Source organism: Pithys albifrons, chromosome 12 (genome assembly GCF_047495875.1).
Source record: "Pithys albifrons albifrons isolate INPA30051 chromosome 12, PitAlb_v1, whole genome shotgun sequence".
NCBI lineage: Eukaryota > Metazoa > Chordata > Aves > Passeriformes > Thamnophilidae > Pithys > Pithys albifrons.
Window position 1 is genome coordinate 9895520 of NC_092469.1, and position 20997 is coordinate 9916516.

Below are 20997 nucleotides of genomic sequence, written 5' to 3' on the forward strand. Positions count from 1 at the left end.
CCAGTAATAGGCACTGCTTAAGTGCTGGACATATGCTACAATAATAACAATTACAAATAATTACTCTAATGGAGTGAACGAATATCACCAATTAGTTGGTGTGATGATGTTTCCATGACAAACTATAGCTTTATGGAGTTGTTCGTTTTTAAGTCTAAAAGCTTTCTGATATCCTTTGTCAGGCAACAGTGTGATTTGACCACCTCAATTAATAAATCTGTCTTGCTAGATGCATATAGTCATGGGTTGTGCTCCTACTTAAGTCAAAATTTCAATGAGCACTTAGTGCAGAACTAAGTTTAGGCTTAGCTGTAAACCCTTAGTCCTAATAGAGCAGATTTCCTGAAGAATACTTCTTAAATAATTTCATTGCCTGTTTCCTGAGGAAACTTAACAATAGAAGTGTCGGTGTGCACATGGACTGTGTTACATGTTGTCAAATCAAACTGTGGTTGAGGACAACACTTCAGCCTGTTGTTAACCTCGTTAACCTCGGGCATCAAATACAATGGGCTTGCAGACAGGTCTGAATTTAAGCTTAAGCATCATTCAGAATAGAAATGTTTTACTGAACTGAGAGTTAAACTCAGGCATGCTCTTGTTCAACCACAGAGGACAAAGTGTCTTGCTGAAGTAATATTTAGGCCTTTGCGAGAAACTAAAATATTTGGTGTCATAATGCTACTCCTGTATTTGAATATCTGTGAACCTGATTCTCACTGCTTTCAGAGTAAAATGTTCCTCCCAGCATGTTAATAGGTATTATAGTAATATTTAACAACAGAAATTAATTAGTATAATTTTTAAAAGCTTTATACGTGTTTAAAATTTAAAATATGTCACAACAATGATCCTTGTAACTTTGAAGAATCTTCGTACTTCTCACCTTCTCCTGCTAAGACCAACAGTTTAACCAGACACTTTATTTTTTCCCCCTTTATTTTGTGTGTGATTTTCTTCCTTTCTGCAACACAACTACAGAGAGAAAGGAATTCAAAAATCATTAGTAAACTTTTCAGGTCTGCTGACACTAAATCCACAGGTCCACTGAAATAGTGACAATCAATGAGTTTATGTGACTCACGTATATCTGCCATATTCTGTTAGGAGGAGTGAATGCTCTTCATCCACTCTGGTAGAAAGACACATTAATATAAGATCTGAGCTTACCTCACAATTTACTGCCACACTTTCCACTCTGCAGTTGATCTGTGATAACTCTGCTTGCAGAGAGAGGAAGTTGGAGGCAATAATGATCCAAAAATCTTCCAGACCTCATGGGCAATATTTCCACAGTCAAAGACTTTCAGAGAAAGAGAGAGGGAGAGAGATCAGTGCTTTGTCAAATTAGGGACTTAAAACAGGAAAACGACTGAGGAAGTCACAAGCCAAAAGGATGGCAACTGTTGTTTGCAAAAATCCTGAGTCACCAGACACAATGGCCAAGTGACCAGAAGTTCTTTACTGGATACTAACTTACCAGGTTGTTACTCCATGCACATTTAGTGCTTCTGCAGCCCACGAATTTTTTTCTCAAAGAGCATCCTTATAAGCCATTAGCACACTTGGGCAGAGTTGGAGGCCTGGCTGTACAAAAGTGCTCTCATAGCATTGTACAGTCATTCCTGTTCCTGCTGTCTGACATCTCTGAACAGCTCTGAGCATCTCTGAGCAGCTGCTCAAGCTCTCAACTGTCTCACTTGCTGGGGACCTTCTCACTGATGCTTGAGCAACAGTAATATCACTGTCAGAGTAAGTCACTAACACCTCGGAAACAGGAGGAAAGGAGAGAGACTTGAAATGCCAAGATGAAAAAAACCCAATATGAGTATTCTTATCCCCTTTTGACAAAAGACTACAGAGGTTTAGAAATGAATTTCATCCTACAGCTCCGTTTATTTGGTACCTCAAGGAGTTAGGCCAGAATGTATGGTGTCTTGGAGAAATAAAAAAAATAAGGAATCAGACTAACTTCTAGTTAAGTAGTGATAATTAGGCCAGAGAATAGAATCCTTTAGGTACTTCAGCATGTCAAAATGTTGCCCATTTCATACACCCTATATAAAACAGCGGGCTTTTAAGTTGTGGGAATTTTTTGTTTTGTTTTCAGATTTAAATTTCCAAATATTTGACAAGTTCCTAAACCTGACTGTAAAAAGCCCCAAGTCACATGCTAGTCGGATAAAAATCTGTTCATTGTAAAAAGGGAAGGGGGAAGGGTGGGGAAAAGTTTGTTAAGTTTGCTGCACTAGTTAAACGTTTAACCACAGCCTGGAGCTCAACTCAGCATTCGTATTAAGTTCCTATTTATTAAAGTATATGAAAAGTATTCAGCAAAACTGTATCTTGTTTTTGAAGGAGATGCACCTAGTAACTAAGGTGTAAGACTAGATCCATTTCTTAGGAATATGAAAAATAAATGATAAACTTTGCCAGAAACCATGCTTTGTCCCATTTAAAGTTTCCTGAGAACGTACTCCTGTTCAAAATAAGCAATAAAATAGCACAGGAGAAAATGGACAAGGCAGAAATCGCAAAGACATTTATCACACTGAATTTAGGCCCACACTGACTTGTCTAAATCTATATAAAGAAAAAGGCCTGCAAGTGACTGAAAGTGATGGGAACCCATGCTTCAAACATATGTCTTGAAAGAATGTCGGAAACCTCGTTCCTCTTTTGGCTGCGGTTACAGATGATTTCTCTGGACTGTGGTCTCACCAGTTTCACTTGTCTGGAGTACTCAAAAATACATTTTCCCCTGGAAGATAGTCTGCATATGCTAACAATAAACATTAACCAAATCAAGTGACTTCCATGCCAGGATAAATACTTTCAAGTAAGTCTGTTAGACACACTTATAGTAAATTGCTATTAATTAGTTTTTCCAATCTACTTAGGTTGGACTAATGAACACAAATCACTCCTAACATATTTATAAGCAGGATAAATCCTGCCTCCCTGTGAAAGGCTCAAGGTAAAATGGATATATTCAGCTGCAGGAACACATGGGAGTCCCTTTAGGACAGGTGGATGATCTTGCTGGTTTTCTGTGTCTCTGAACTCTGCTGGTTGTTCCCCAATGAGCAGGAGCTGCCTGTGCTCACAGCCCCAGTGCTGGGGCTGCAGAGGGGCACAGTCTGTAGTTCTCTGGCCATGAAATATGTAAGTTACATCACACGGAAACTTTCAGCTCTGCAAAGCCAATAAAACCACATTTTCCTATAAATATGGCTTCCTCTTTTTGCACATTACCCACTTGTAATGGCTTGTTGGAAATTACATGATGGTATCTCAAGAGATGAGAACTTCTCCTCTTATGCTTGTGAACACAACCCAACACACAGAGGTTCCCTGATGGGACATTTCTGGGTGTTACTGGAAGGACAGCAGCCATACCAATATCTCTCAGCACCGTCTTGCTACCCCAAAATACAGAAGTATGAATTAGAATTATGTCTATACCACAATTAAAAAAAAACCCCAAACTGTTACCTTCAGCAATTTGAAGTTGGTTACTGGAAAATCCCTTGATACAGCAAAGCAAATCTCCTGGCAATTTGCCTTATCAAGTCCTGAATAATGCTGAAATGCAACCCAGTAAATTTTAGAAATTATCTGCTCTATTTTTGTGTAATTTTCTTAACTCTGAATACCTAAAGAAGCACTGCAGCACACCACAAGACCCAGATCTAACTGAGAAACCTGTATGCGTTGCATAAAACATATGATTCCACAACTCATTAAGTCTAATTTATGGCATATGTAATTAAGCACCTTTGAATTGAACCTAGGTCTCTAGAGATAATAACACTTAGAACTTATATAGGGCTTTTCATCTTCAAAGTGCTTTACAAACATTAACTAATTAACAACATAATAAGACATGAAAGGCCAAAGTACTTACCCACAGTGCTACATAGCCTCTGTATAATTCAGATTTTAATGTTTTTCAATGCAAGAACCAATCTGGGACCACAGAAAGGATTTACTAGTGGTTCTCTCCATAACTGGAAAGCATGACTTTATACACATCATATCTCTGAATTCCCAGAGTCCTTCCCTGGTCTGCTATTTATTGCTGAGTCAGGAGAAACAGCTCCCAGATGTGAAGGAAAGTATGGAAAAGGACAGTTCACAGCAGCTTATGAGGGTGTTTTAGTTTACAGGGCTTTGGAGACAGAGTAACAGGGCCTAATGCAGGAAGGAACTGGAGAATTCACTGCACAAGATTTCTGGTACCACCTGAGTCCATATCCCTCCCAAAAGAAATATTATAATAATAATAATAATAATAATAACAACAGAAAGCCTGTAGAGACTTGCTAAAAGATCAGGGAGAAAACCTTACTTCAGCTCAAACACATTTTCCTGTAAAACTTACAATGTTATTTTGCTTAATTCCTGGTCTTCGGAAAAGTCTGAAGCATTTGGCCACTGTTTTTGTTAGTGTTTTTTTTTTTCCTGTTGTTTAGTCTAATTTACACATAGGTCTCTTGAGACAGCCCTCTTATCTGAATGAACGTTTTCTTGGTGATAGCAATGTTGCAGGTGTTATATCAGGTTACTTGAATCCCTGCTGAATCTTACTAATGCAGAAAGACGATGGATAAAATAAAAAGGGAGCAATTAATACTGCTAGTTTTAGTGACCAGTCCTTCAGACATCAGCCTGTGTCAGTGATGATTTTCATGAGCTCACAATGCTGCCCATTGTCTGTGCACATATTGTGTTTAAGCATCACCTGTTCCCCAGTGAGAAAGATAATGGTTATCACGGCAAGATCTCTTGTCTCTCTCCAGACAATGCCTGACAGTCCTATTTGGGATTCTGCTGTGGACCAAAAATTGTGAATTTGGAGTGCAAAAATATAACAAGGATGTAAGACAGAGTTATGCATATGTACCTATCTAACTCTGCACACTAAAAAAATCTCAGAAACAAACACAAATGGCTGAGATGGAGACCTCCACCAGAAATTACAGAAAATGAGACATCATGCACTAGAAAACAACATGTCTGTGGAACCAGCAGGCTTTTGTGCTTCCCACAGACACACAGGCCAGAACAAATCCTGAAAGGTAACAATCTCACAGTAGTAGTGCCTATAAGAGATCCTATGATAAACATAGGGTCTAATCAAAAGCATTACGATTTTTAAATGCAAATGTAGAATAGAACTGTCAAAATGTTTTATCCCTAAAATGTGAATGCTAACCTTCCCATGCTTATTATATAGTGGTACATTTTAATTTGCCTTGAGCAGAGTTGAATAAAGCAAGCATCACAAACACAATCTAATGGATATTTGAAAGAACATCTCTTCACAATAGCTGTGTGTCTGAGCAAAGCTTCAAATGTTGCCCAATTGATTACCAAAATCAACGAATACGTTTCCCAAATGAGCTTCTGCAAAGCACTCAAGAGCAGAAACCAGCATAAAGTTCCACACAGCAGCAGTCTTGTCTAATTTATAAAAGCAACTTTCCACTGCTTTCCTGGTTTATAGCTCAGATCTTCACAGATGTAGAATAGAGAATAAAACAGTTCTGATAAAGCAGTGGTTTGGTTCAGTTTCAGCATGGCAAATTCAGTCCAACAAAGAAGGGTATGTAAAGTTGAAATGCTTGGCCTGCTTTTGAGCTTGTCTCAGTCAGTTACTCTTTGCTCAGCAGCAGCATCTCCTGAGGTAACCACAGAGAGCACTCGGGTATTCTCCAGCCTCTACTCTACACTGGGATAAATCTTATTGAGAAAGACTAAATATTAACCGTAACTACATAACTACTGGTGCTCTGTTCATCTGCCATCTCCAGTGAGTTAGTTTCTGCCTCTACCATGATGATCTACTTGCAGTGTTTTCCTTTCCTCTGTCAGTCAGCTCTGAAGAACAACTCCCCATCAAATACACATGTTTTTTGTCTAGTGACTTTAACCTGAAAAAACAGGAAGAAAAAAGAATAACTAACTTTCAGCCTGAAACACATCCATTATTTACTTTTGCTCACTTATATTTTATCCTCCTTCTAAAGGCAGTTTTTCTTGTACCACCTCTTGCAGTAGTCTCATCTACTGTTCTGTGCTATCCTCACCATGATAAAACCTGAGCTGGGTGCAGATTCTTCAGGTATGACCCCTCTACACAGCAAAACTTATTCATAAGCAACTAAGCTCTCAGCTTGTCTTTACTCTCTCATCTCTGTAAAAGGCATTTGTGCTGAAGAACATTATGGGACTTTGACTCTGACAAAACAGACTGCTGTCCTAGCCTGGAAATTTATAAGGGAAAAATCTGAAAGATCAAAACAATTTTTTTTTACTGAAATGAAAATTTTGCTCAGCAACAACTTCAAATATCAGTTTAAAAGCCTTACCTCCAGAGTTTCTGACATTTGATATTAAGGTTCTGCCTCTACTAGGATGCAGATTTTATAGCACTTAGTCTTTCCATGAGCTGCTGATTCATTAAGGAGAAAAACCCCAACCATCCACACCACATTACACTCCCAGTAATTTTTACAGTAACAGAGATTAGAGTGACTTTTCTCTTTTCTAACAAATATCTTTCTGGAGCAAGCCCATGTGCTGAAGTCCTCTTGGATAAACAGAGTGAACACCAGGACTTAACTCCATCCTTAGCATGTGAACAAATATTTAGCCTTATGACACTGAGGTGGTTGGCTCTCTACCTGTACCTTTCTTTCATCTTCCATCTGGAAAAGAAGAATGGCTAAAGAAATCTGTAAGGAAAAAAAAAATCAGAGAAAAGGACAGAAATGATGGCTGGCCAATGTTGAACGAGAAGCCAGAACCAAGGGAGATCAACAATTTTTAGGGAAGGGATATTTCTCTCTCCTTATGTTTTTGCAGATCATTTCAACTGAGCTGCATTTCAACCTAACAAAACAGGATTTAGTCCCTACTGCTCTGTGCAGTAGGGTAAGGACTTCCAGCAATCACACAAACACAGGGAACTTCCCACCATTCTGTATGTCCTCAGGGTGCCAAGGGAAATGTCCCAATTTCTGTCTCTCACTGGTATTTGCTATTTTCCTGGACACTTAGCAGGAACACTCGCTCTTTCAGCAGCAGCTGGGTGGGAGAATGACATTTTATTCTACTCTGTCCTTGTTTGACAGTTAATGAATATTTTGGGTGGTAAAGAACATAGAATTTTTCTTCTAGTGCTGTTATTCCCACACTGCACAGGGCCCTTTGGATCCTACACCGCTCATAACATATATATCATATCATATATCATACCATATCATCATATAATCCATCAGTATCTCAGTCAACTCCTAAACTCAAGAGGAAACAGCAGCAATTCCACCTCTAGATCTTGTTTTCAAGTAGGTCTGCTAATACATGAATGTCCTTAGTCTTACAACAGGTGATTTAATGGTGTCACTAATCCCATTTTAAATGTAAAGAACTGAGGCAACACAGTAATTGCTTGGACAGGAGGCTGGGCACCAAATCCAGATTTCCTGTTTAACTCTGTGATGTTCATTCATTTTCTGATATTTTAGTTTTTTATTTTTGCTCTAAAGTATTTGCAGAACAGGTATAAAGACATCGGAGCAGAAAACAAGTCAAGGAAAGCAATTAAATGGAAGTGTATAAGTAAATAATGGCTTTTGGTCTTCCATATGACTGTCTTCCCATACAATATGGCAAGATGAGGTTCCTCCTGTGCCAGCAGATAGCTATAAGTCTGCAGAGTTACTGAAGTGCAAATATTGATCAGACAAGATGGAACATGTTACTGAGGCAATTGGTCAGGCTAAAGCAGTGATGGCAATACATAGGATATTATGGATGGTTGAAGTAGCTGGGGATATCTATCTTTCTGTCTATCTACCTGTTTTCCAAGATGTCTATCATCATTGAACTTCGCTACCAAGAAGCAAGGGCAGCACTTAATCATCAATAGATAAATACTGTTTATGTCATTAACTGGGGACTGGGTCAGATTTTCCTTGTTTGTACCTCTGCTGCTCTTTTTTTCCTCCATGGTTGTGAGACAGTAGCATTTTCTCACACCCTCTATGTGTTGTTCTGGGACTTGTGTCAGTAGCAACAGCACAGCTCTGTGTGTCTGCCAGGGCTTATTCAACTGAGCTGCTTTCCAGAAAAACAAAATAGCCAATTGATGAGTTATAATCTCAAACCCAGTGCCTTTTCATAATATCTGATATACAATTTGGAAGCAGCAGAAGTGTGACTAGTCTCTGCACCTGCTGCTTCACCTGCAGCCAGAAGTGGATGAATAGCAGTGGTAGTTTCCCAAGTAATACCTGCTATAAGCCCACAGCTTCTGTGGCTGCATTTTCTGTATCGTTAGTATTCATCAAAGAGACTGCAACAGTGCAGAGCTGTGTGTTTGCTGGCATTTTTCTTGTTCAAAGCTTTTGAGAACACTTTACTGAAGCATATAATACTGCCTTGAAATTGGCCTCTAAACCACATTTTGAGAAGATGAAACACAGGCACTTGGCTGGGTGATTTTGCCCTGTGCCATGGCTTGCTCAAGGCAGAAAAACATCCCATCTCCCCCTTCCAAGTCTCCTCTGAACTCAAGTCTGGCTCTGATCATGAGGTTCCTTCTCTAATGTAACAATGTGTCTCTCTTTTTTCCCCTTAATTTTTATATTACTAGTTACAAGATCTGGTACATAGATTTTTCCTTTCACTCTAAGATTTAGGGTCCTACGTGATCTTAAACTCAAAGAATTCATTTATTATTACAGTCTTACATTGAAGGCAGTCTTTCGGGGGTAACACTGGGAGTAATCATTGTGACCTCTTGTTTTTAACTGAAATATTACAAAAGGAGAATTAGTCTAAATTAGGCAAGGGAGTTTTTGCCTTGACATTTGGGAGGTCAAATTTTGCCTGTGACTGTCAACCTCTCCGAAGAGGAGATGGCATTTGTAGTAATCCAAAACTCCTGCAGAGTTACATTACTGTGGCAGCCAGACTGGAGTAAATCTAGGCTGAAGATCTATTGGTTCAATTACTGCTTGGGGTCAGGCCATGCCATAAATTATTAGATATGCAAATGGAAAACTTGGACTGTTGATGAAAGAAAGATAGATGGATTCCTTAAATACTCATAATCAGTGAAAAGAGCAACTGTAGAAACTGATGTATAGTTACTTCTGAAAGATTTTTGTTCTAAAATTTTACCTGTGTGCAAGTAAAATATTTTTTTTTGCTTTATTTTATGTGCATGTCATATTTTAAAAGTAAACTTAAGAAACCATTTGGGGCTCTGGTTTCAACTGCTTCTGCAATGCCCATTAATTTTTAGAAACAGTTTCAGAAAGAAGTTCAGGAGATGTCAATTCTCAATTTGTTCTCACTTGCCATTGGGCGAATCTGCAACACTGCTCCACATTCCATGCAGACACACTGACAGTGTATTTGGGAGAACATTTCCTTTGCCTGTGGAGGTAGAGGGTGCAAAGAATGTCACCAAACTAGCTCAGGTTGGTGAATCTGCTGCAGAGGGAATGAGCTGACCCACAATAACATGACTTTATCATAATATGAACCCTGTGGTGTTTCAAGAGGGCTTTTTTTGGACAGAAAAATAAAATGAAATTAAGATATTACTCTATCTATACCCATTTACTCTCTATATACCTGTTTTTGCTGTTGCTTAAATAAGGCATTTATAGTCCTATTGCTCAATGTGAGTCAAGTTGGAAGAACTTGACCCCTACTTTAGTCATGTTGAAAGTCTGCTACATCTATAAAAACCTGTTGAATTTCTCTTGTGGATTATCTCTTTTGGGCAAGTTTTTACTACATGTAAGACAAAATGATTATGAGTGTGAGAATAACGTGAGCTGTTCAACGCCACCTGCTGCTGCAAGGGGAATGTATTCCCAGAGGCACCTTGGCTGAGCAGGAACAGATGCAGAACTGATGGAAAACTTGTTCTGCTTGATAGTAACTTTGTAGAAATGTATCACAATGCATGAGGGAATACACTTTCCCAAAACTAATGCTGACTTTTTCCAAGCAGTCTGTGAAAGGCCAGGTTGTTTTGCAAGAATATACAGCATCCCTCTGTGATTGGTAACACCTAAACAATTTTAATTTCTGTCACTCTGGACAGAAAGTTTTTCAAAAACTACTACAGGTTTTCTCAAAGCTCCTATTCACCGTCCAAATATAAATCTCTTGGCCACTGCTCTTGCTGTAATTATTGTTATTTTATCAAGAGTTTACATGGTGGAGGATAATGACTGGACAGTAAATTTACAAGTAGAGATCAGAAATTAGTTCATGTCCTGCAGTTTATGCAACAGAAAACAATCTGAGGAAATACATTTCAGTTTGTTATAATATATACCAGTTAGAGAGAAAAGCATTCTTTGCATGCGCAGGTAAGAACCTGCAGGTGAGACCTTGCACCTTGGCAGCGATGGCAGCCAGTGATGCATGGTGGGTAAGAGTGGGGGGTGTGGTGGCTGAGCCCTGACCAGCTGGTTCCAGTGAGACACCAACACTCCTTAAAGCCAACAAAACCGTACCGGGAAAATCACACAAATGAGAGCAAGCAATTAGATTTTAAATATTTTCCTATGCAACTCTGACAATCATTTTAAGTTTGTGAGAAGGCTACAAGAACAATTCAATATGCATAATTTCTGTGCAGAAACAGATAATAATGAAAATTGATAACCTGCAAGTCTTTTAAAGATGTTTAATTTAAAATGTTGTCTGTCAGGACCGGGCTTTGTCATATTCATTTCGATCCTATTAGTTTTCCTCTGAGTCAATCATGAAAGTATTGAAGTCAAAATTCAACCAGGTCTCCGTTAACCAGATAAGTAGTCAAAAATAGACAAAGCTTGAAAAAAAAAATCTGAAATATATCAGAAAATAGGAAAACTGCAAGCAAAACCAAATATTATGCCTTAGTTTATGTTTAAAAAATCCTATATACACAGAACCTAATTTTTAACAAAGCAACCAAGGGAAAATCCACCTTGAGGAAGTGAAGAACTGAATAAACTCTATTTTTGTGTGACTTCTAGACAAAAAACAAGTGTAAGTTCTGCTCAATGCCGTTCAAATCTTCAGTGTTGTAATGAGCATGGTCACTTGGTATTGACTTACACTCTGTTTCTGTACAGTGACAGGAAAGAACAATTCTAATTTCACAGAAACCTCACTTTAAACTTACAAGAAAGAAAGATGCTGCAGAAGCTTAGCAACGTATTTGCATTCTTTAGAGTTCTTTATTTCTATGCCCCCATGTCCCTCCTGCGACACTCATTTAATAAATATGAATTAGATTTACTGTATATAACTGCTATTTTGTGGCAAAATAAAAGCACATTTTTTCAGTAGTTAAAATAATCTGTTTAAAAAGCCGCTCACTAAACCTTCTGGACCTGCATAAAAATGTGTTTTATTGGGGTAATTATTTTTAAATTTTATCATGATTTTATTTCTGTGAAATGGCCCCATGGACACATCCAATCAACTTTTGTCTCATTCATGCACAGAGATTTTTTTTATTTTTTAGATTGTGCTCAGTAAGGAGAATTTTTTACAGCTAACTCAAAGTACATTTTACCACCTGCCGTTCTCCTCTCAGTTGGCTTACAGTAAATGACAAACTAATTATAATACATTGGGTGCATTGTCTCTTCTTTTATTCTGTATTTCTTTACTGCCTTAAGAGAAAGTTTGTAGTTAAAACAATTTTTACAGCTTTAAAGAAGGAAGCAAATTCATATTTCTAGAACTTCAGCCAGGAGTAACTATATTTTCAGCAGTTGAATTTTCATTAAAATTTACAAAAGACCTCTGCCTTCACTGATTTATTGTTGCATTAGGTAAAATTACACAGAGTGTATAAAATACTGTGTTACTCCACTTGTAGTGTGATCTAACATGTTATCAGTGATTGCAAGTACATTTTATAACCCCAGCTGCTGAATTGAAAAAAAGGTGATACAAGCATCAATCTCCAGGATAAAATCAGAGCACTTTCTACTACAGTTTGACCTTAGTGATGCCTTTGGATAGTCTTACTTGTCTAAGTCCTTGCAACAATTACCAAGGGACAGTTAGAAAATGCAGGTTTAATGGTGCAGACTGGAATTACGAACAGCATCAAAGACTTCAACACTAACCCTGAAGAGTCTGAGCACAGGAAAAAATGAGGAAAGTCGGATGCCACTGCAGGGATGAAATGGAACAGGGCTGCAGATGCCAGGCAAAGATTTGATTTGTGCTCTTGATTGTCTGCATCCCTGAACTCCCATGTCATTTACAAATAAAAAAAAAGCTATCAATAAAAACTCAGACCTTAACACACAGTTAACTCCAGCTGTAGCCACCAAGTCTTATTTATAGCACAAGAAGACACAGTTAATTACAGGTCACAAAAATGTTAATTTCTGTCATAATACAAGTTATAGTTTAAAAATGAAAAAGCTTATTTCAGGAATGAAATGTTTTCTCTTAATAGAACACTTAATTTGAAATCACATTTGTTTGTAGACCACAGAACAGGCAAAGAAGGGGAAATGTGCCTTATCAAACTATTTCATGCTTCTAAATATAATAATATTCAACTTAAAATAATAAATCTGATCAATCACAAGGCAAAGTACTGAAGGTAAATAAGAAATGGAGAAGATGATTGTAAAAGACTATTTTGAGCAATGACAGTTGTAGCTGCTTATTATTAAATATTAAATAATTTTTAATTAATATAACAGATTTTAAAAATACCAAATCCACCTTATGAACAAGCCTAACTGTTTCCTCCAAGGAAAGAATCACCAGTCATTTCCACAATTTTAAAGTACATTGGATAAATATTAAGACAAAAATTATGTGAAGGATGGAGTTAATTATACTGCATATAATCAGACTGGTCACTCTACAAGTCCTAATTTATTTTCCCCTTATTTGCATTTGACTTCAAAGGTATTTCAGGAAATGTAAAATAACATGATTTGAGCAGTTGCAAAGATGATATGCATTTAACTTCAAAACCATGTTTCAAGCTCTTAAAAATAAATTACATACAATTTCAGGAAATAACACACCATTCTCATGCAACCTGTAATTGTTGCCTCAAAAATGGTAAACTCATTTTTGGAGGGGAAATTTCACAATTTAGGGCAACCGTATTCATCTGGCAGGTCTTATACAAGAAAACATTGGTTAATTTACATCAGTATGTTAATCTAAATTTATATGTGGACTCTACTTGGTTAAAATGGTCATACGACTACAACTTCATATGGAAAATTAGCAGACTTTTTTGAATTAATATCCAACTCCTATGGCAAAACAGACAGTCTCTTCAGTAAAATGGGAATGGCTGCAGACTTCCACAGCTTGTGTTTATCATCACAACTTCCTTATTTTCTTTTTATTACTTCTTTATTTTATTTCATTTTGAGGGGGAAACTTCCTGTGAGATCAAGTCCTTAGGATCAGCTTACAAATCTGTGTGTATCTGAACATATCTAAAATTCCAGCATCTAGGACAGCACTGAGTTTTCTAAATACTTAACAAACATCTTTTTGTATCCCTTATGTCAGATTTAATTGTCCATGGTGAAAGGAAATGCTAATCAGAATTCAAGAGAAGTACTCTAAGACATGTGTCTTTCTAACCTGAACTATCCTCTGATCCTGGGAAAGCATATAAGGAAAAAAAGCAAGTTTTCGTCTTATTGAAGACAGAAAAACAAATTAAATACTTGAAAATTCTCATTATTAACTATTGTATGGATTTTATACAACAGCTATATAACAGTGAGGTGCAATGAGACACACTGAGGGAAAACCTCACTTCACAAATGCCTTATTCCTTTCAGAATCTGGCCTTGGAGGATGGTATTCGAGACAGTATTAAATCACACACTGCTTTTATAAAATTATTTTAAAACCTATCAAAAAGATCTGTTTTCTAGTCTGTGTCCCAGGGTTTTCCCACATATTCTTATCTCTGTTCATTCTATGTGGTTGCCCCCCACAATCGGTCAGGAGCACCTGTGGGGACTGAGAGAAATAAAGATTTGCTGTGTACTGGCTTACACTGCTTCTTCCAAGCAAAACCACAAGTGGTGTAACTCTAGCTGTAGTAGTTTACTACACTGATACTCAGCTCAGGCAAATCCCTTACTGCAAAGGAACAAAGATGCAGACCAACAGCTGAGAAGCACCTACAGTGGCCACGCCCTTCAGGGTAACACGCAGGGACAAAGCACCCCAGAGTCACAGCTCTGCATGCGCTGGTGTCTTCCCTGCGGCTGCTTCCTTCTGGGAACCATTCACAGTTACATGCACGTTTCAGTTAGGTCCAAGCTGAGCATGAGCACCTCTGCATATCACCCACTGAACACAGGGAGGAAAGCCTGCAGCCAAAAGAGCTTTTCCAATTGTTTTCAAGGATTCTCCAGCGTCCCCAGAAGGAACAGTTCTGTGCATGCTTCTCAAGTCAACATCTGCTCTGCAAAACAGATCCTTTGCAACCGAGATGTCTGCTCATTTGTTTTTGTGTGGCCCTATCTAAATGATGATAATACAATTCTAACTGCTAGAAAGTCTTTATCTGTCATACCAGAAGTATTGAAAGAAACTATTATTTTCATAGATGATGTATGTTTTCATCAAAAAATAGAGATCTTTAGGAATGTTTCTGCATCTTGGCACAAAATGCATTAGAATTTTTGAATAAAAAGCTTTATAAAAGTGTAAGTGTACTCCACAAAAATTACAGGGACAGTTGATTTTGTTTACAGCAGTCTTGCAGGCATGAGGTTTACAGCACTGCCTTTGCAGCAGTGGTGGTTGCACAGCCATGCTGGTTTGCGCAGCTGGCTGGAGACAAAGAGCAAGGCGAGGTCCTCCCTGGCAGAGCTGACAGCTTCAATCAGGCTGACAGTCTAACAACAAGTGACAACGGTGGCGTTCAGCGGGTAGGAAGGGCAACAGCAAATAAAGATCAGGGGAAAAGTGATCTTTGTGAGAGTACTTCTTTGAAGTGATCCAGATAAGCATGTTTTTGCAATACCTTTTTAATTTTAGGAGTGCCCAATTTAGGTATGACTACCCAGACTTCATCAAGCTGATGCAAAAAGCAAGAATTTTGATTTGGAATGGAAAATGGCAGAGCAAAAGGAGAGCAGGAAAAGCATCTGGTAGGAAATGCATGGGGAGGAAGGACCTAGAACAGCAGCATTTTCTCCCAGGTTTGGGTATGTACATCTGTAAAATATAAAAAACCTCTAGAAGTACTGTTGGGAGTGACAGGGATGGTCAGGAATGGCAGCAGTACAAGTACATACCTATCTTAATGAAGTCTCACACCATTTTTGCAACAGCCTTTTAGAGAAATAATAGCACACCATTCTTAGGGAGCCAGTTTGGCATGGCTTCTGCTTATGTAGGAAACCATTCCTATGATTTCCTGCAGGACTAGAGTGAAATTATCTGCTGCAGTAAATTCACAAGTCTGGCATTTGTTGCTACTGTGACCAAAGGTTAATGTTTTGCTGCTTGACTGAATCAAAATCACCAGTTGCCTATTACATATTTTTGTGGTCTTGCTCACACAATTGATTTCAGCAGACTTTGAGTAATCTAATTCTCTGAATGTTAAATGAAAGCCATGTATGTAAGAGATTAAGTTTTGTTACTGCAGAACAAAGCAATTTCACAAATAAGTTTTCATTTGTAGCTGTTTGGGTCACTGAGGGTACCTTGAGCCTGCACAGGCAGCTTCTGTCTGCAGACATGCTGAATGACCATCCACCCCAGGAAAACACACAGGAGGAGGGAGGACAGCAGCCTGGAACAAACACCTGCCATCAGGGCCGCAGCTCCTTTTGGCAGAGATGGCTGTGAGCAGTGGGTCTCACAATGTGCAGTGCTGTGCAAGAGCCACTCCTGATGCAGATGAACACAGTAAGAACATTAAAGACTTTCAGGAGAAGAGGAAGGGGTTTGGATTACTATGTCTTTTGAATTCACTTCCAAAAGCTACAGAAATTGAATACTATTAAAAAAATAAATTTCTAACTCAGATGCTCAGTAACATCCCACAAAACGTTGATTTATTTTAAATACTCCACTAGACTTTAATGGAGGCCTCTTATGCATTTGTCCAAAAACACAGTAAAAACCTAAACTTTAAATTGATATTCTACTGTGTGGCTGTGCTCCTACCCAGAGTAACTAATTGGATAATTTAGCCATACAACTGACCTGAAAAATGTTACTCTGTTGAAAGTTCACCTCTCTGTCAAGTTGGCAGTGAGTTAATTTGAATGATTTGAACCTGTCCTTGCAAAGCTATGCCTGAGCAGGGTCATGGAAAGCAGCTGAGTGGGACAGGGGGTGGAAGTGTTAACCAGAGATGTTCCATTTGAGAGCACAGGTCTGTGAGCTTCCTATTGAACTACAACTTACTATGCAAATGCTGAAACAAAATGACCTAAACTTTTCTCCTGAAAATATGGTGAGGCTGTGCTAGTTCTAGAAGACAAAAAAAAGGAGTTGCTGAGGATGAGGAGGTGCAGTGCAAGTGCCAGAAAGCAAGCCTGAAAGGTAGAGGGAGCAGGCTATTTCTCTTTGTTATCGAGTGAAATGACTCCACAAATATGACAATAAATCACTGCAGGAATCAATCTGAGTGGAGGCAACTGCTCCATGCTGATAATGCATCAATCAATATTTAATGTTTACACTTTAATTAATCTGCACGTAGGAAGCATTCTTTCAGTGACAAAAAAGTGATGAGAAATAAAACACCTTTTATATCAAACAGCGACGAATGGCTGCCTATCTGTTAGGCTTTGATTGGGCCCTCAATTGATCATTGCAGCCTTTTTCAACCGCACCAGTGTGCAATGTCACATTTGGGTATAAAACAAAACACTGTCTCTCTGAAGGAAGGAGGGGGAGCTTCTGAATCTGCTTTTGAGTGATTACAACTTAATCAGAACAAAGAAAGACTGATAGCAAAGTGAGTTCTTTAGAAAGACTGGACAAAAGCAAATAAACTGATTTTCAACATCTGCATCAATGACACCTATCTGAGCAGATTTTTACTGTGGTTTACAATTATTGATACCTGCTAAGGCTTTGCATAGAAAAACAATTCAGATGTCGACTGGCAAAACTGCCTTCCCTTATCAAAGCTACCAATGGAGACTTAGGATGGGTTCATTTTGTCACTGTTCTGAATGTCAGGGAAGTGCCAGGTGCTCTATGGGCACGGGAGAAGCCACAATTTCTGTCTCAGAGTGTTTTTCCTCAGTGCTCTGTTTAACCCTTGTAAACTCCAGTTTCTTCCTATTTTTAAAGAACCTGATTCATTGTTCACTGATGTCAACTGAATGACTTCTATTGACTTCAGCAGGCATTGCATTAGTCCATAGATGAATGGTATTGAAAGGCATAGTGATGAAAGACAAATGAAAAGACAGTGATACCAGACCAGTAATGTTCAATTATTCCTTTAAAAAAAGAAAACTACAGCAGTATATTCTCCATATATAATGTAAGCTTTCCTATGTGTATTTATAAAATAATTGTTTGAAATGTACAGACTTTTCACATAATAAATGCAATAGTATCTACTAAAAATACAAAGAATTTTGCTTTCTAGAACTTATGGCAGTTAAAATATTAGAGGCTTGAATTTACATACAAAATTGCCATAACCCTACAAAGGATAGAACCCAGGGAAATTTTACTACATTTTGTATATCATGTTTGAGTTATTTTGCAATCCTGTCATGAAGTTAGGATCATGCAAAGGACTTATGGAAATGTCAAGTCATTTTAAGCTTTTAAGAAGACCTGCCACTACTTAAAAACAATTACAATTTTAGTTTGTTTTCACTAATGTTGTTTTACTAGTCAATAAACAAGAGGATTGTACTCAGGATCCAGTGACAGCATGTTGCCAAAATGCCTGCCCAGATTTGGAACTGCCTGGTTTAGGGTGCTCTGAGTGTTGGTTTAGCCAACACTTGAACAGAACCAGAAATAATATTATAGTATAAAGTCGTATACTAGAAGGAATTTGAAAATATTAATCCTTAGTCCCCTAAGTTTTTTTTTCACTACAACTGGATGATGTGTTTTTGTGATTCAGAGAATATTTCTGGCTATTCTAAAGTCTTAAGGCACTCAGAAACACACTCCCAAGACTGCTGGCATTTGGGGATATCAGAGCAGCAAAGTATCTAAAACATGAGTGACATCTGAAGACTTCCATTTATTGGTAAAAAAGTTTTGAAATATAGTAGCATACAAAAGTTGGAGGAAGTGTTGACAGAGGAAATGAAAGAAGAGGAATATGGCATTTCCGATGCAATACTAGAACTGAAGCTAACTTTTAACTTCTGATGTTTGCTTGTCATTCTTATTTACTCTTTTCCACTGAACTTTGTACATAGATAAACAAAGCCCAAAAATTTCACTAGCTTCATAAAAATGGAGGCAATATCTTCTCACCAAAATTCCATAACCAACTTTTCAAAAGACTTTATTAACATACACACACATCTCCACACAGAGTTGAGTCTATAGTTTATCTTTTCCATAAAAACTTCTTCCCCTTTCTGTGCAAACCAAATGAGCAAGGTAGAAAAAAAAAAGGGCAAAGTCAAAAGAGAGGAATGCTCTATTGTAATGCATGATCAACTACAAATATTTATAGAAAAGATGTGCACACTACTGTGTGCACATCAGGGTTGCCCTAGGACAGCTTTAACATGCATAGTTAATGTTTATGGAACAAACCAACTTACTGAATGTGAAATCTTCATTTTCCTCATATGGACCCAAAGTAACCACCCCATACTTGCCCCCAAGGAAAAAAAAAAAAAAAAAAAAGGAAAATTACAAGCTTGATGAAATCCTGAGAGGACAATGCTAAAGCACTTAATGTTACCACTGGTCAGCTGTAAAGCTCTGTTGCATTTGCTAAGTGTTTTATTCTCCAGTGGTATGCAGCCTGCTGCACGCAATTGGAATAGCAGCCTAACCTGGAAAGTCAAATCCCAGCTCCTCTAAATTACAGTTTCTCTGGAGCTCCAGAGAGCTGCATGGTTTGGTTTGCAGCAACAATCCTGACATGCAGGGAGATGGGTTACATACCGTGCCTTTGAAGCCCAATCAGCTGAAATTTCTGAGGACACCAGTCCATAAGGTTCTTTGCCATACTGTCAAAACCTTTCTGCTTGCAAAGGACATGTTTCTCAGCCTCAACTCTCCCATCAGGGCCACAGTGAGTTCCCAGGTATAACCACTGTCTCAAAGTGTCAAGCCCAGGCACAAGGGCACTCTCCCAGCACCATTTCTGGCTACAGCTGTTGGCATTAGTCCAAGTACTTCAACCTTAGTTACAGATGTAAGGAGCACCCAGTGAGATCTAAGAGAACCGGTCTCTATTTAGCACCAGGGCTTAGGCTAGTTTTCCATCTCAGCTTGTCACAGCTGTCTGCTGCATAAAAAGAGTCTGAAATGTACTAAAAAACCCTGGAAGACTAATAATTCATTAAGCTGACAAATGAAAAGTAAGTCCTATCGATCAAGAGTAGAACTTCTTGGTTATAAAGGAAGCATATATTATTCTGACAGTATTTTCGCAAGATAAGGTGAAGTTACAAAGAAGACAACCAATTTGATTCAAATAACTGTCTCTCCTCAGAAACATTCGTGATTGTAGTCATCAAGCACAAGTTGAGTGGGGTAGTATTGCTACCTCCATTTTAAAAAAATTGGATAACTGCATAATGTCAAGGAAACAGGGCTGTATCACTATCACAGGTTTTCTGACTGCTCCATCCTGTGGAATATGGTAAGCAAAGGACTGACTGCTGCACCCCTGAATCATGACACTACTAAATGCCAGTGTGAAAAGACTTGCAACCACACACATACACAAGATAATCTCTCTGCCATCACTAGCACAGGAAAGCTCAGGGCTTATTGCACAGCTAATGAGAACAAACACACTTACAGCTGGCCTTCCACCACCTGTAGGAGGTTAAAGTCAGCCAAAAACCTACAAGACTCTCCAGTTGTGATGAATGGATGGAAACCAAAACGTGGCTCAGATTCAAGCCCTCGACTGGTTACAGCAGTGCAATACTGTGCCAACAGACCCACTTAATGTGGAGGGCTCAGAGCAAGAGGCAGTCTCTGGTATTCTGTGATGGTAAAATACACTAGAGCAGGCATCAATTTACCCTGGTTAGTTATGTTTTCAGTTATGCTGTATTTTTGTGCTCAGGGGCCTAATTTATAATTCTAATAATAAAATGTATTATGGAGTATAAGCCAAGCACATGCAGGTCCTAATTCTATTTCCTCTCAAAGGAAAGAGCTAAGCTGTTAAGCTCCAGGTTCTTTCAACATTTCCTATTTGCAACAAACACAAAAATCTGAAATCAGTGAAGTACCACTGCGAGGGTTTTACAAAGTTCAGGTAGAGCAAGTTAAATGTCTACCTTCCCCCCCTCCCCCAAAATCCCCAAAGTTTGCTTCTGGTCCCTCAGTGTCATAGCTGTCACAATGCCTTGTTCTGCAGATAAACTGAAGTTTAAAGAGAAGCAAACCAATCCAGTTCAGGTATCTTCCCTACCTCAGAAAAATTACCATCCCAAGGCTTGTGGGGTAGCACTTGTACCTACATTTTTACAAAGAGAATATACAGGTCAGCTGAGGGACCTCTCCAGTTCCCAAAGATGGGGACAATTCTCTTAGGAGAGAGTCACTTTCTCTGGTTTGGTTGTAGAACTTATCTGAACAGCCCAGTTATTAATGCTATACTCTCTTTGCCCTTGCTTGTAGATGGGAACTGGAGGGAAAATGCCATTATCTCCTTCTCTCTCGAGTAGAGGACATGGCCCCTGTGCCAGGCCTGAGCAGGTGTCTGGTCCCAGCTCTCCAAATCCCCTCACTGGACGCACTTACTGGGAGACATTTAGA

General features: G+C 38.5%; 1 long non-coding RNA gene across 1 annotated transcript in view; it reads right to left on the reverse strand.

The window, feature by feature from the left end:
* Positions 1-20997, reverse strand: part of LOC139677690 (uncharacterized) — a 30675-nt gene that overhangs the window by 1464 nt on the left and 8214 nt on the right. Inside the window, exon 3 of the long non-coding RNA XR_011698903.1 lies at positions 1171-1303. This is a non-coding gene — a long non-coding RNA (uncharacterized lncRNA). The remainder of the gene's footprint in view (positions 1-1170; positions 1304-20997) is intronic.